General features: G+C 41.6%; 1 pseudogene; it reads right to left on the bottom strand.

The window, feature by feature from the left end:
• Positions 1 to 1,669: 1,669 nt before the first annotated feature.
• LOC144368946 (uncharacterized protein C2orf78 pseudogene) lies at positions 1,670 to 8,101 on the bottom strand (annotated as a pseudogene).
• Positions 8,102 to 10,674: the final 2,573 nt, after the last annotated feature.

Genomic DNA, 10,674 nt, shown 5'->3' on the forward strand with positions numbered 1-10,674 from the left:
CTGAAGACAGCGCTTACCAGAATCAATGGAAGAGGACCTGACAGGCTTCTCAGTTCAGTATTTAACCCCCTTTCAAGTGTGATCTCTCTCCTTCACCCTCTACCCCAACATCTCTATGCTGTGCTCTGAAAACCAGGTTGGCTGCCTGCTGGGGGCCGTTGCCAACACTGAGGACTTGAGGACACAAGCCTCAGATTGAGGCCTTGCTTCTCAACCATTAGTAAATTGTCAGAGTGATACTGGCCTTGTGTGTGAAGGTTTATTCAAGTAGTGCCTCTCTGCTGCCCTGGTGCATGGGTGTTGAGTCAATGGTGATTTATTCCAGGCCATGTTCTGGGTGGGCCCCACGCTGCTGAGTTCACTTGGCCAAGTCCCAGGTTATGAGCTTCCCTCAGGGTAACTGTGAACCCTCTACCACCCCTGGTAGATTTCCCGTGTTTTGTATTCACCTTTCCCAGCTAGGATCTTAAGTGACCCAAACCTGGTGGAGATGTGCCCTGAATCTTCTTTTGTAAAATGCCTTTCAGGTAGACCAAAAACTAGGCCATTCTCCATGAGAGGTTTTTATTGGATTTTTGCATTTCTTCTGGTCAACCTGAACCCATCTCCTATCATTTTCAACTTGCTTGACATTTTATCATTTTATCCCTAGTTTCAAACATTGTGTTACTGGTCAGCCATTTTGCCAATTCCTGATTCTTCCAGTAAACCCATACCAATCTCTTCTTTTTGCCTTCCTAGTGCTGGAATACATGCCTTCCTCTTTCCCCCATTCCTAGCCTTTACTTCTATTATCCTGGCCAAATTTGAGTTCCTTTCTTCTCATGCAGGCTGTGATCCCCACCACTACCAAAATAGACCACACTTAACAGCCATTCAAACTCAAAATTCCTGTTTATTATCTATTAATCAATTCCATTACATTTCTTTATTCAGTTTTATTAAGTTTGAAAAGTATATTGGAATGAGTACATATTCATATGTCTATGAGGACAAATGTTTGATAGCCAAGTGCTAACACAAGGCCTCTTTGTTATCTATTAACCAATTCTATGGAGTTTCTTTATTCAATTTGACTAAACTTTAAAAATATATTAGAATGAATTCATTTGTATCTTTGTATCTACATATTTATAAAATTTGTATCTACACATGTGGAAAACTATGTGATGCCCAAGCAGTACCAGAAAGCATCTTTATTACTTATCTCTCAAAGAATACTATTACATTTCTTTATTCAAGTATACTAAGTCTTAAACATGTATAAGTGAACACTTTTGTATCTATGTACCTCTCTGTATATATATGTGGAAAACTATTTGGTATTCAAATGGCAATATAAAGCCTCTTTATTACTTACCCTCTTATCAATACTATAGCATTTCTTTATTAAACTATATTACCTTTTCAACTCTGAAAAAATTTTCATCTATCTATCTATGTGTATATGAGAAGAGTATTTGGAACCCATGTAGGACCCAAAGGCCTCTTTATTTTCTAACAATGGTACCAGAAGGCCTCTTTATTATGTATTAGTGAATTATATTACATTTATTTGTATAAGTTTATTAAACGTTGAAAGCATCTGAGAATAAATGTGTATCACTCTATCTATATACATGTGGAAAACTATTTGGTCCCTAAGTGGCACCACTGATCTTAGCAGCTCTTACATTATGTAGCCATAGTAGCGAGAAAACTCCATCTCTCTTTCCCTCTCAAGGAAACCCTGCACTCTCCCCAAAGCAGTGTACTTGGCAGCATTCTCACGCTCTTGTTGAGCCTTCTTCTTCATGGCTTCCCGCTCTGGCCTCTGGTGTCTGGTGATGGGAGTTGATACTACTTGCCCAGGAACATTAGGTTTCCTCCATGGAATTGGTTGTAAGGCAAAGTCTTGGAGGAGATATTGGTTTTGAGGCTTGGGTGGTTGTGACTGGGGCTGGGTCCCAACCCTGGGAACGGGTTGCCAATGAAGAGAAGTACAAGATGATGTTTTGTAGGGTGCAGGCCCAGAAGCAGCAGACCGAGGGGCACTAGGCTGGGTAGAAGCACTCACACCTGACTGAATGGCATGAGTCAAAACGGGGTGAGCTGGCTTGGCAGGACGCATCCAAGATGGGTTGGCAGTAGCTGGTTGGGATGTGTTGACTGCCATGGGTTGAGCTGAGCTAGCAGGGCCAGGCTGGGCAGGGTAAGACCCAGTGGGTCTCCGTGAGGCCAGAGACTGTGGCCTCCTATTGATTGCTGGTCGAGGTGGAGGTTTCTCCTGGGTCAGAAAAGGCAAAGGTACCAATTTTACCTTCCCAGGTGGTGGAGGCTCATCAATGGATGGAGCAGGACCCTCTCCTTCAGCACCGATATCTGGATTCTGGGCTTTGACTTGTGATTTCTCAGGACCCTTAACCACCAGCCATGGTTTCATAGCTGGGCATGTACGGTTGTCTTGGGTACTGCCTGAGTTTCCCAGGGCCCGGGAGGAAGAGAGCCCAGTTTTCTTATCATTCTTCTTCCCCAGTGCGTGGAAAACCTGCACCGACTCCAACATGTGCATGCCGAGACAGCTCCGAGGCTTTTTAAAGGACTCTTGGCAAAGCTCAGGTTGGTTCCTCTTCCGCTTTAGTTTGGGCACCGTTGGCTTGTCTTCTGCCTCGACTTTGTTGCCTGGCTGCTTCCTCTCCTCGGCTTTCTTGGAGTCGTTTGCTCTGGGTCTCTTGGTCTTTTCTTGCTTATGGCCCTTAGCCTTGCTGTTCCTGCTGGATGCAGCTTTCTGAGCTTTGCTCTTACAGTGCTTGGCCGTGTGCACATTGGCCCTATTGCTGTCTGCATCCCTGTGAGCAACTTCTCCTCCTAATGCACACTCTAGGTCCCTTAGCTGCATTTTGGCCTGAGGAGTTCCATGAGGAGACTCTGAGGCTTTATGTTTTCTGTTCCTCACTGGATCACTAGGACCCATTAAGGCACTTGTGATTTCCTGCCCCTGGCTTTTTCTGTTATTGCAGATGTATGAGAATTCTGGAGGCTGTGGCAGACAAAATGTCTGACTTGGAGGTTGCAATCCCAAGGAAGCCTCCATCCCTAGGGAAGTTTCCATCCCTGCAAAGGAATCAAGGACGATGGTAAGTAGGATGCTCCCCCTTCCCAGCTCCACACCTTTCAGGGGAACCACCAACTGTGGAGAAAGCATTTCTATTAGCTCTTTTTAAGGACCACTGACAGATATCTGTTAAGAGTTGCATATTAGTTACAGGTGATCCCTTGAAGTGTTACTTTTGGGCTGGTTCATCACCATGGCAGCATGGGTTTCCGGTAGAGCACTTGTCTCCTCTGTGGGAAACCCAGAAAAACTCTTTCATGAAGTCTCTCGCTCTCATATAGGGGCCTCTCAATTCTCTCCACTCTCCCCAGAATGTAAGAACACTTAACACCATGACCTAGGAGAGGGTGGAGCTGATGCTCATGAGATCAATGTGAATGGTCGGGGGTTTTGGACTCCTGCTTTGGACAGCATCTCTACATACAGAGGTTAAATCCTGCAGTCAATTAAGGGACAATTAAACTGTCACACCCTGATATGTGTTGATGTATTTTTCTAAACCAAAGTAAAATTAGGGAAATGTATTTATAGTGTGGTTGTGTAGCTGGACTGAGTGCAAAAATAGTGAACAGCCGCTTCCTTCCGTGTGCTCCTAGAGGTCTCTTAAATGCATGGGTGGCCATTACGCTGTGCTGCATGCTTGTCTTACAGAGTCTGAAAATGGGGACTGCTGAACAAGATTGTGGTTAAAATCTCAGCACTTGAATTCTAGGGATGTGTGGACCCACAGTTACCAGCTGAAAACTGGACCCTCCTTTCGAATGGTAATCTCATTCCTTCCCCTTTTTGCTGTTTGTACTCACCTTGAAAATGTGTTTTTTCTATGCTTTGAGTGGACACAGAGTAGTAGGTCACAGGTGTAGGGACTGATGGTAGGACATTTGTGGGCTGAACTTCCTTCAGCACTGTCACCATTTCTGGTTGAGGGGCAGTGGCACTACTTCCTGCATATGGCACAGAGCCATAGGATTGCAGGCAGGGGTCATGTTCTCCAGAGAGCAGAGTCCCCAGAGAGTTTTGATCATAGTAGTAGACCTGGCTTCCTTCTTGGTGGGGTAGTGAGAGGCAATGTCCTTGATTTGGAATCTGAGGTAGTGTCACCTGGACGAGCCTACCAGATAGTAGTGGATACCCAGGGATCATGACATTGGCTTTGGAAGTTTTGTCATACTGGAATGTCATAGATAGGGAAGAATCTGCTGTATTCTGGTCAGTGACAGTCATATTAAAGTCCCTGAGTGAGGATGAGCTCTTTTCAGCACTTCCTGGGATATACCACTCAGAAATACTTGGATAGGGGGCAGGTGCCATGGGAGTCTGGTGCTGGCCAGTAACTCCAGACACCATGGCTGTGCTAGCATGTTGATAAAGGTAGGCACTGCCCATGAGTGGCTGGAAGGAGGTGCCACAGGTTGAGGGCAGTAACCATGCTGAAGTGGCAGCTGGAGCAGAGGCTCTGGAGAAGTTGCAGACACTTCCTGTCAGGGAAGCTGCATTGGTCACCACAGGAAGAGACAGCTGCAGAGAATCAGCATTTCCATGTAAAGAAGAATTTTGGAAAAGTTCTGTAGGAAGAAGAGGGTGGTGAAAATATTGATGAGACAGGCAGATTCTTACAATATTTGAGGAACAATATCATCTTAATGTTGTAGTAATCAGGAAGGCCCTCATTCCAATAATCATTGAGAGACCCCAAGTCACTCCATTTAGGATGGCTGCAAGCACTCTTCTGATTCCCTGCCTTTTCTCTCAAATTGGGCACAGAAGTCCCAAGTGGTCTGCTTCACACTTTGTTCTCTAAAAGCATCCTTCTACCTGTCCTACCTTTCCTTTGAGCCTGCCCTAGTATTGACTCATGAATTTGCCCTAGAACTGAAGCATTTTCAAACTCAGAGGAAACCCCAACCTTACCAGTTAGCAAATGAGTACACCAAGGGTCAGGGAAGTGAGATTGACTTGTTCAAAATCAGCAACAGATTATGGAAAGTTTCTCCCTGGCCAGGACTCTTGTTGCAAAGAGCAGAAATCTGGAGATTGAGAAATTTGTTTCCCCCTGTTCATAGAAAATCGTACTGATATCACCACAGTGATCTTTAGTATCTCCTTTTGTTTTTCCAGGTCACGTGATATTTCCTAGAGTTCAGGTTTACCATCCAAATGATAATTTAAGCGTCAATCTTTGCCCTCTTTCAGCCTAACTGCTGATCCTACATGAAAATGACTACCTGAAATTCAGTTTCTCAAGGAATGCTTCTTGAAAGAAATTGATAGTTTCTGAGCTTCAGGTTACTCATCTTTAGTGTGGTTATAACAATAACAATAGTGATAATTCATCCATAAATAAAAGCGTCATATTACATAAGATTCATGTGAGGGCTGAGGTTATGGCTCAGCATTAGGGGGCTAACGTTAGGGTTAGCACATGTGAGGCCCTGGGTTCAATCCTCAGCACCACGTAAAAATAAATAAAATAAAAGTATTGTCTTGAACTACAACTGATAAATAGATATTACAAAAAGTTTCCTTTGGAGGGAGTTACAGTATGTTCTGGAAAGATAGAAGCAAAAGTCAAAAACAGCTCAGAACTAAAAGGAATGACTACATAATAATGAACATATCGATATGAGCAAAAGTGAATGTATATCAAATTTGCTAAGAAATGACTTCTGTTATCATGCATACAATATTATGAAAGTGAATGTTTCTCTTTGATTTTAGTGAATATTGTTAATCAAAACAAAGCTCATAATTGAAGGTGAGTTTGAATGCATTCTCAAGCAGTACATATAGACAGAGAAACTATACTAAAAATGTGTGTAATTGTAAGTAAAGTGAACACAAATTTGAAGTAAAGTGAACAGAAATTGAAGTAAAGTAAAGAACAGATGGGTAGCCACGTGGAGAAGGGAAAACTAAAGCTAAAACCCTGGATGAATCTGGGCATGCTGTGCTGGGCCTCTGGTCCCAGCACTCGGGAGCCTGAGGCAGTGGGATTGCAGGAAACCAGGAATTGATAGCCACTGTGGGCAATTCAGGAAGATCCTATCTGAGAAAACAAATAAAATATCCTGGAGATATAGCTTGTGTAGCATGCTTGCCTAGCATGCATGAGACCCTGTGTTCAATCCTCAGAACTGGAGAGAAGAGAAGAAAAGAAGAAAGAAAGAATGAATGAGAGGAAGGAAGGGAGGCATAAGGACCAAGGCAGGGAGGGAAGGAGAGAGAAATGGAGGGAGTGAGGGAAAGAAGAAGGGAATGAGGAAAAAAGGAAGGACGAAAGAAATTTTGTACATACTAGAGAAAAAAACAATAAGTGTAAAGTCATTATTGTTCTTGTTTCTCTTCCTCTAGGGATTACCAACACCAAATAAAAGGCATTAATTCCACTAGGTAGATATTTCAATTGATATAAATACATTTTCTGATAATCCTTTTGGTTATTAAAAAAACAGAAAAAATGCTTTAACAAAATCATAGAAGCCTAGTTTATTATCACATTTAGAGAAAAGTCTTGTTTCTAAAGTCTGAGAAAACCATCACAGTATAATAAAATAACAAATTTAAAACAATTTTTGTCTTTTCTTCTGACATTTTCTTCTCCCTTTTATATTAATACACCCCAGCCCCAAACAATTATTTGAAATGTAGACAAAACAAAAAGTCTTCACATAATTATTTAAATAAACTCGGAATTAGAGATGGGAGCTTGAATTTTTATTCTTATATAGTTCTTTCTTTTGGTTCTTAAATTTAGAAATCATCAATGACTATTTCTATATTGTCTTTTTAGGAAAAGAAAACGTTGTAAAGATGGAAAACAGCTTCACCTTGACAGCTTATATCACAGAAAGGAATGTGTCCTTCTGATGCAGGTTTGGACAAAACATTTTTTAGATATCCCTGTAGTTTAAAAATCAGAACAAAATAGGACATGGAAAATGCCATTTCCCCATCTCTGTCTAGAACCACTTTGCTTGGCATGTTTGGAGGAAGAATCATTTCTAAAACATACTTCTAACATGTTCATGTTCAAACTGTCAACATCATCTGTGTTGAAAGAGGTCATAGAAAAAGTGTAACAGCCAAGTGTGACTTTTCGGATAACCTGCTTACCCCAGTGATACCCTAGTTGAAGTCTTAGTTTCCTTGCTGTTCTGTTAAGCTAAACATTCTCTAAACCAGCCTCTGGGACGATTCACTCTATGCTGTCTGTTGGTTTAAATAAGATCTTTGCTTTTCTTCCACATCCATCTTAACCAACCTCTTTTTCATCGAGAACATCATTCTCTTCATCTCTATAATTCTAACATTTTCTTCTCCTTTATTTTTATATTTTCTTCCTCCACCGAGTTCCTGTTGCCGTGTGCTTAAACAGTCACAAACTTGCTTTCCCAAGAACATCTGCCTCCTTCCAGCCCTGTCCTCGTGCTCCTCTCTCCCTATTTCTTTTTTCACCTAGGTGAAACAGAAAACTCCCAAATATGTGAATGTCCCTTTTATGAACAGCACTAAATTTGAAATACTGAAGTGGAAATCTTGGTGAAGGGAAACTGTTACAGAGGAAACCTCTTGGTTTCCACCCTGCCTAGTTTTTGTCTCTTTCAGTTGAAACAATACAACCATGAAATCTGATTTCATTCTCTATAAACATGCCCCTCAAGATGCAAGAAAAGTAAGGGACCAGAACATGGGCAATCTGTTATCCTCATGTAGCAAATCAGGAAACAGATTTTGTGAGAGAGTCAGATAGTCCAGTTCTATACCTAGTACATGTCAAATTCCAAATGAAATTAGGTGTCCAGATTTCTAGTTCCATCCTTTCCCCTATTATTCTAAGCCCTTTTGACTCCATTAGTAAATTGAGGCAGGTCAAAGTCTAATGAAAAACTTTAAAAAGTTTCTTTACTCACCTGACATGGTCAGAGAAGAGGTCACATCAATTGTAGATACAAAGGATGAGGAGATCACCCCAGAGGATGTGTGGGTGGCTGAGGCTAGAGAATGCATGTTTCCCAGTATGGGGTTCACTGGTCACTGTTTACTGGCCACTCTAATGACTGGTTACTGGTCACTGGTCACTTGCGATGATTCAAATTTGTTTACAACTACATGGCAAGCCTAAGATTCTAGCAGGTGGCAGTAGGTTTGGTGGGAGAATGATGTCACAAACCTGGCCGTTTAAAGGTATGAAGTAGCCAATAGAGTGGTCAGACTCCGAAGGAGAAGGTGGGATTGGGTGGGGGAAATGACAAGAGAGTTGATTGGGTGGAGAAAGTGACAGGAAAGTTATAATAGAAAGTAAATGGCTCAGTTCTGGTAGGTGAGCCCTGCAGGAGGGACATAATGGGCTGACCCCATGGCTCCCCTCCCCCAGGCTCTTGTGTTAGGGATATCATCTCTGTGTTCCTCTTAAATGTTCATTAAAATATTATGAATATGTTATAAATTATGCTTCACAGTATAAGAGGTAATAGTGATACGTTACTCTATTAACATATGCCGTTAATATCCCTGGAGATGGAAGACATCTAGTTTGAGCAAGTATAGTGGTTGTGGAACCACAGAAGTTGATTTGATTAGTGAAGTTCCTGCAGTATTCAAGGATTCAGAAAGGGGTTAAAAAGTTGTTTTTTTCCCCCCTAGTTGTAGATGGACCCAATACTTTGATTTTATTAATGGGTCAAGCCCAGTGCCTCATGCGTGCTAGGCGAACATTCTACCACTGAGCCACAATCCCAGCCCTAGGGGGAAGTTCCTTGAGTGCATTTTCTGGGGAATGATGTGGCCCAAGATTCTCTTTAGTTTCTCCTTGATTGATCCCTGCTTTCTTTGGCCTGGGCTGGGCCAGTTTAGACTGGTAACTCTCTTCTGCTCTCCTTCCCCCATCCCTCTTCATTGTAGACATTTTTTCATGGACAAGCCTTGAGTCTGCATTCTTGTACACATTGATATTACTTTATCTTAACTAGCAGAAGCAGGGGTCTTTTTTTCTGTGAGTTGATTCTTTGAAAAATGAACTCTGAGCAATAGCAGAAACTCTAGAGAGGTGGAAGACTTAGTTGACTGTAAAATTTCCCTCTCTGGATTTTTGTTGTGCTCCTTTAACTTATAATTTCTTGAGGACAGCTCCTTGGTCATGTAGACTTTCTGCCATCAGCCTCTTTCATATGTGAGAGGCACTGAGGATCCTTTCTCTCTTCTTATGTAAGAGGATCCAGTGTGGCAGTTACTGTGACTTCCTCCCCCATGCAAACAGCCACTATAGAATCTTGGGCTTCTCACATTCTTTGTCTTGCATGTTTGGGTGGAAGGCCAGGAGAAAAGTTAGAACATTAAGAGAACATAACAAAGTATGGATAACAAAGAAAAGAGAGGTTAACATGGACTTTTAAATTTTAACTTTTTGTTAGAAACAAGTTAACTCATTGAGGTCTCATTTTGTCTTAATCAAAGAGGCAATTAATTTTTTTATTTTATTATTATTATTATTATTATTATTATTATTATTATTTTTTGCTGGGGGGACGGGTCCTTGGAATTTAAACCAGGGACACTTTCCCATTACCTCACATCCCCAGCCCTTTTTATTTTTCTTTAGAGACAGGGTCTCACTATGTTGCTTAGGGCCTGATGGATTTGTGTAGACATTCAAAGAGAGGCTTGTGGAAAAAGCATTGTGGTTATGCTGTGCACCCAAGGAAGAGGTGTGTCTGTTCAGCCCAACTTCATCTAAATTGCTTTTGCCTTTGATCCCCTGGAGAGTGTTAGTTTCACCACTTTCTCTTGTAATGCGATAAAGTCAGTCAGGACTGAATTGGTAATAATATATATATGAGTACTGAGCTGGTTTGGGGGAGTACAACTATGGGATTTAATCATTTTCCTTGGTGGTAACCTTTTTTTTTGTGTGTGTGTGTGTGGTGGTGGTGGGGGTTTACCAGGGATTGAAGTCTACCATTGAGCCACATCACCATCCCTATTTTATGTTTTATTAGAGACCTGGTCTCACTGAGTTGCTTAGCACCTTGCCATTGCTGATGTGTGCTTTGAACTTGCAATCTTCCTGCCTCAGTCTCCCAAGCTGCTGGGATTATAGGCATGTGTCACCCCACCCAGAAATGTGTTAAGTTGTTTTTTTTTTAAATATTCTGTTAGTTGTCAATGGACCTTTATTTAATTTTTGGACTTCCTTAGAGACAGTGAGTAGATAGTGTGATTCACAACGTCAAGAATCCACAGGAGTAGTTGTCCTCATTTCCATATCAGAGGATTTGTCGCTGATATACAGGAATGCATTTGATTTATGCGTGTTGATTTTATACCCTGACACTTTGCTGAATTCATTTATTAGCTCTAATAGTTTCTTTGTAGACTCTTTTGGGTCTGTTAGGTATATAATCATGTCATCAGCAAATAGTGATAATTTAAGTTCTTCTTTTCCTATTTTTATGCCTTTAATTTCTTTCGTCTGTCTAATTGCTCTGGCCAGTGTTTCGAGAACTATGTTGAACAGAAGTGGTGAGAGAGGGCATCCCTGTCTTGTTCCAGATCTTAGAGGGAATGCCTTCAATTCTTTGATA

Source organism: Ictidomys tridecemlineatus, chromosome 12 (genome assembly GCF_052094955.1).
Source record: "Ictidomys tridecemlineatus isolate mIctTri1 chromosome 12, mIctTri1.hap1, whole genome shotgun sequence".
In the NCBI taxonomy this organism is placed as follows: domain Eukaryota; kingdom Metazoa; phylum Chordata; class Mammalia; order Rodentia; family Sciuridae; genus Ictidomys; species Ictidomys tridecemlineatus.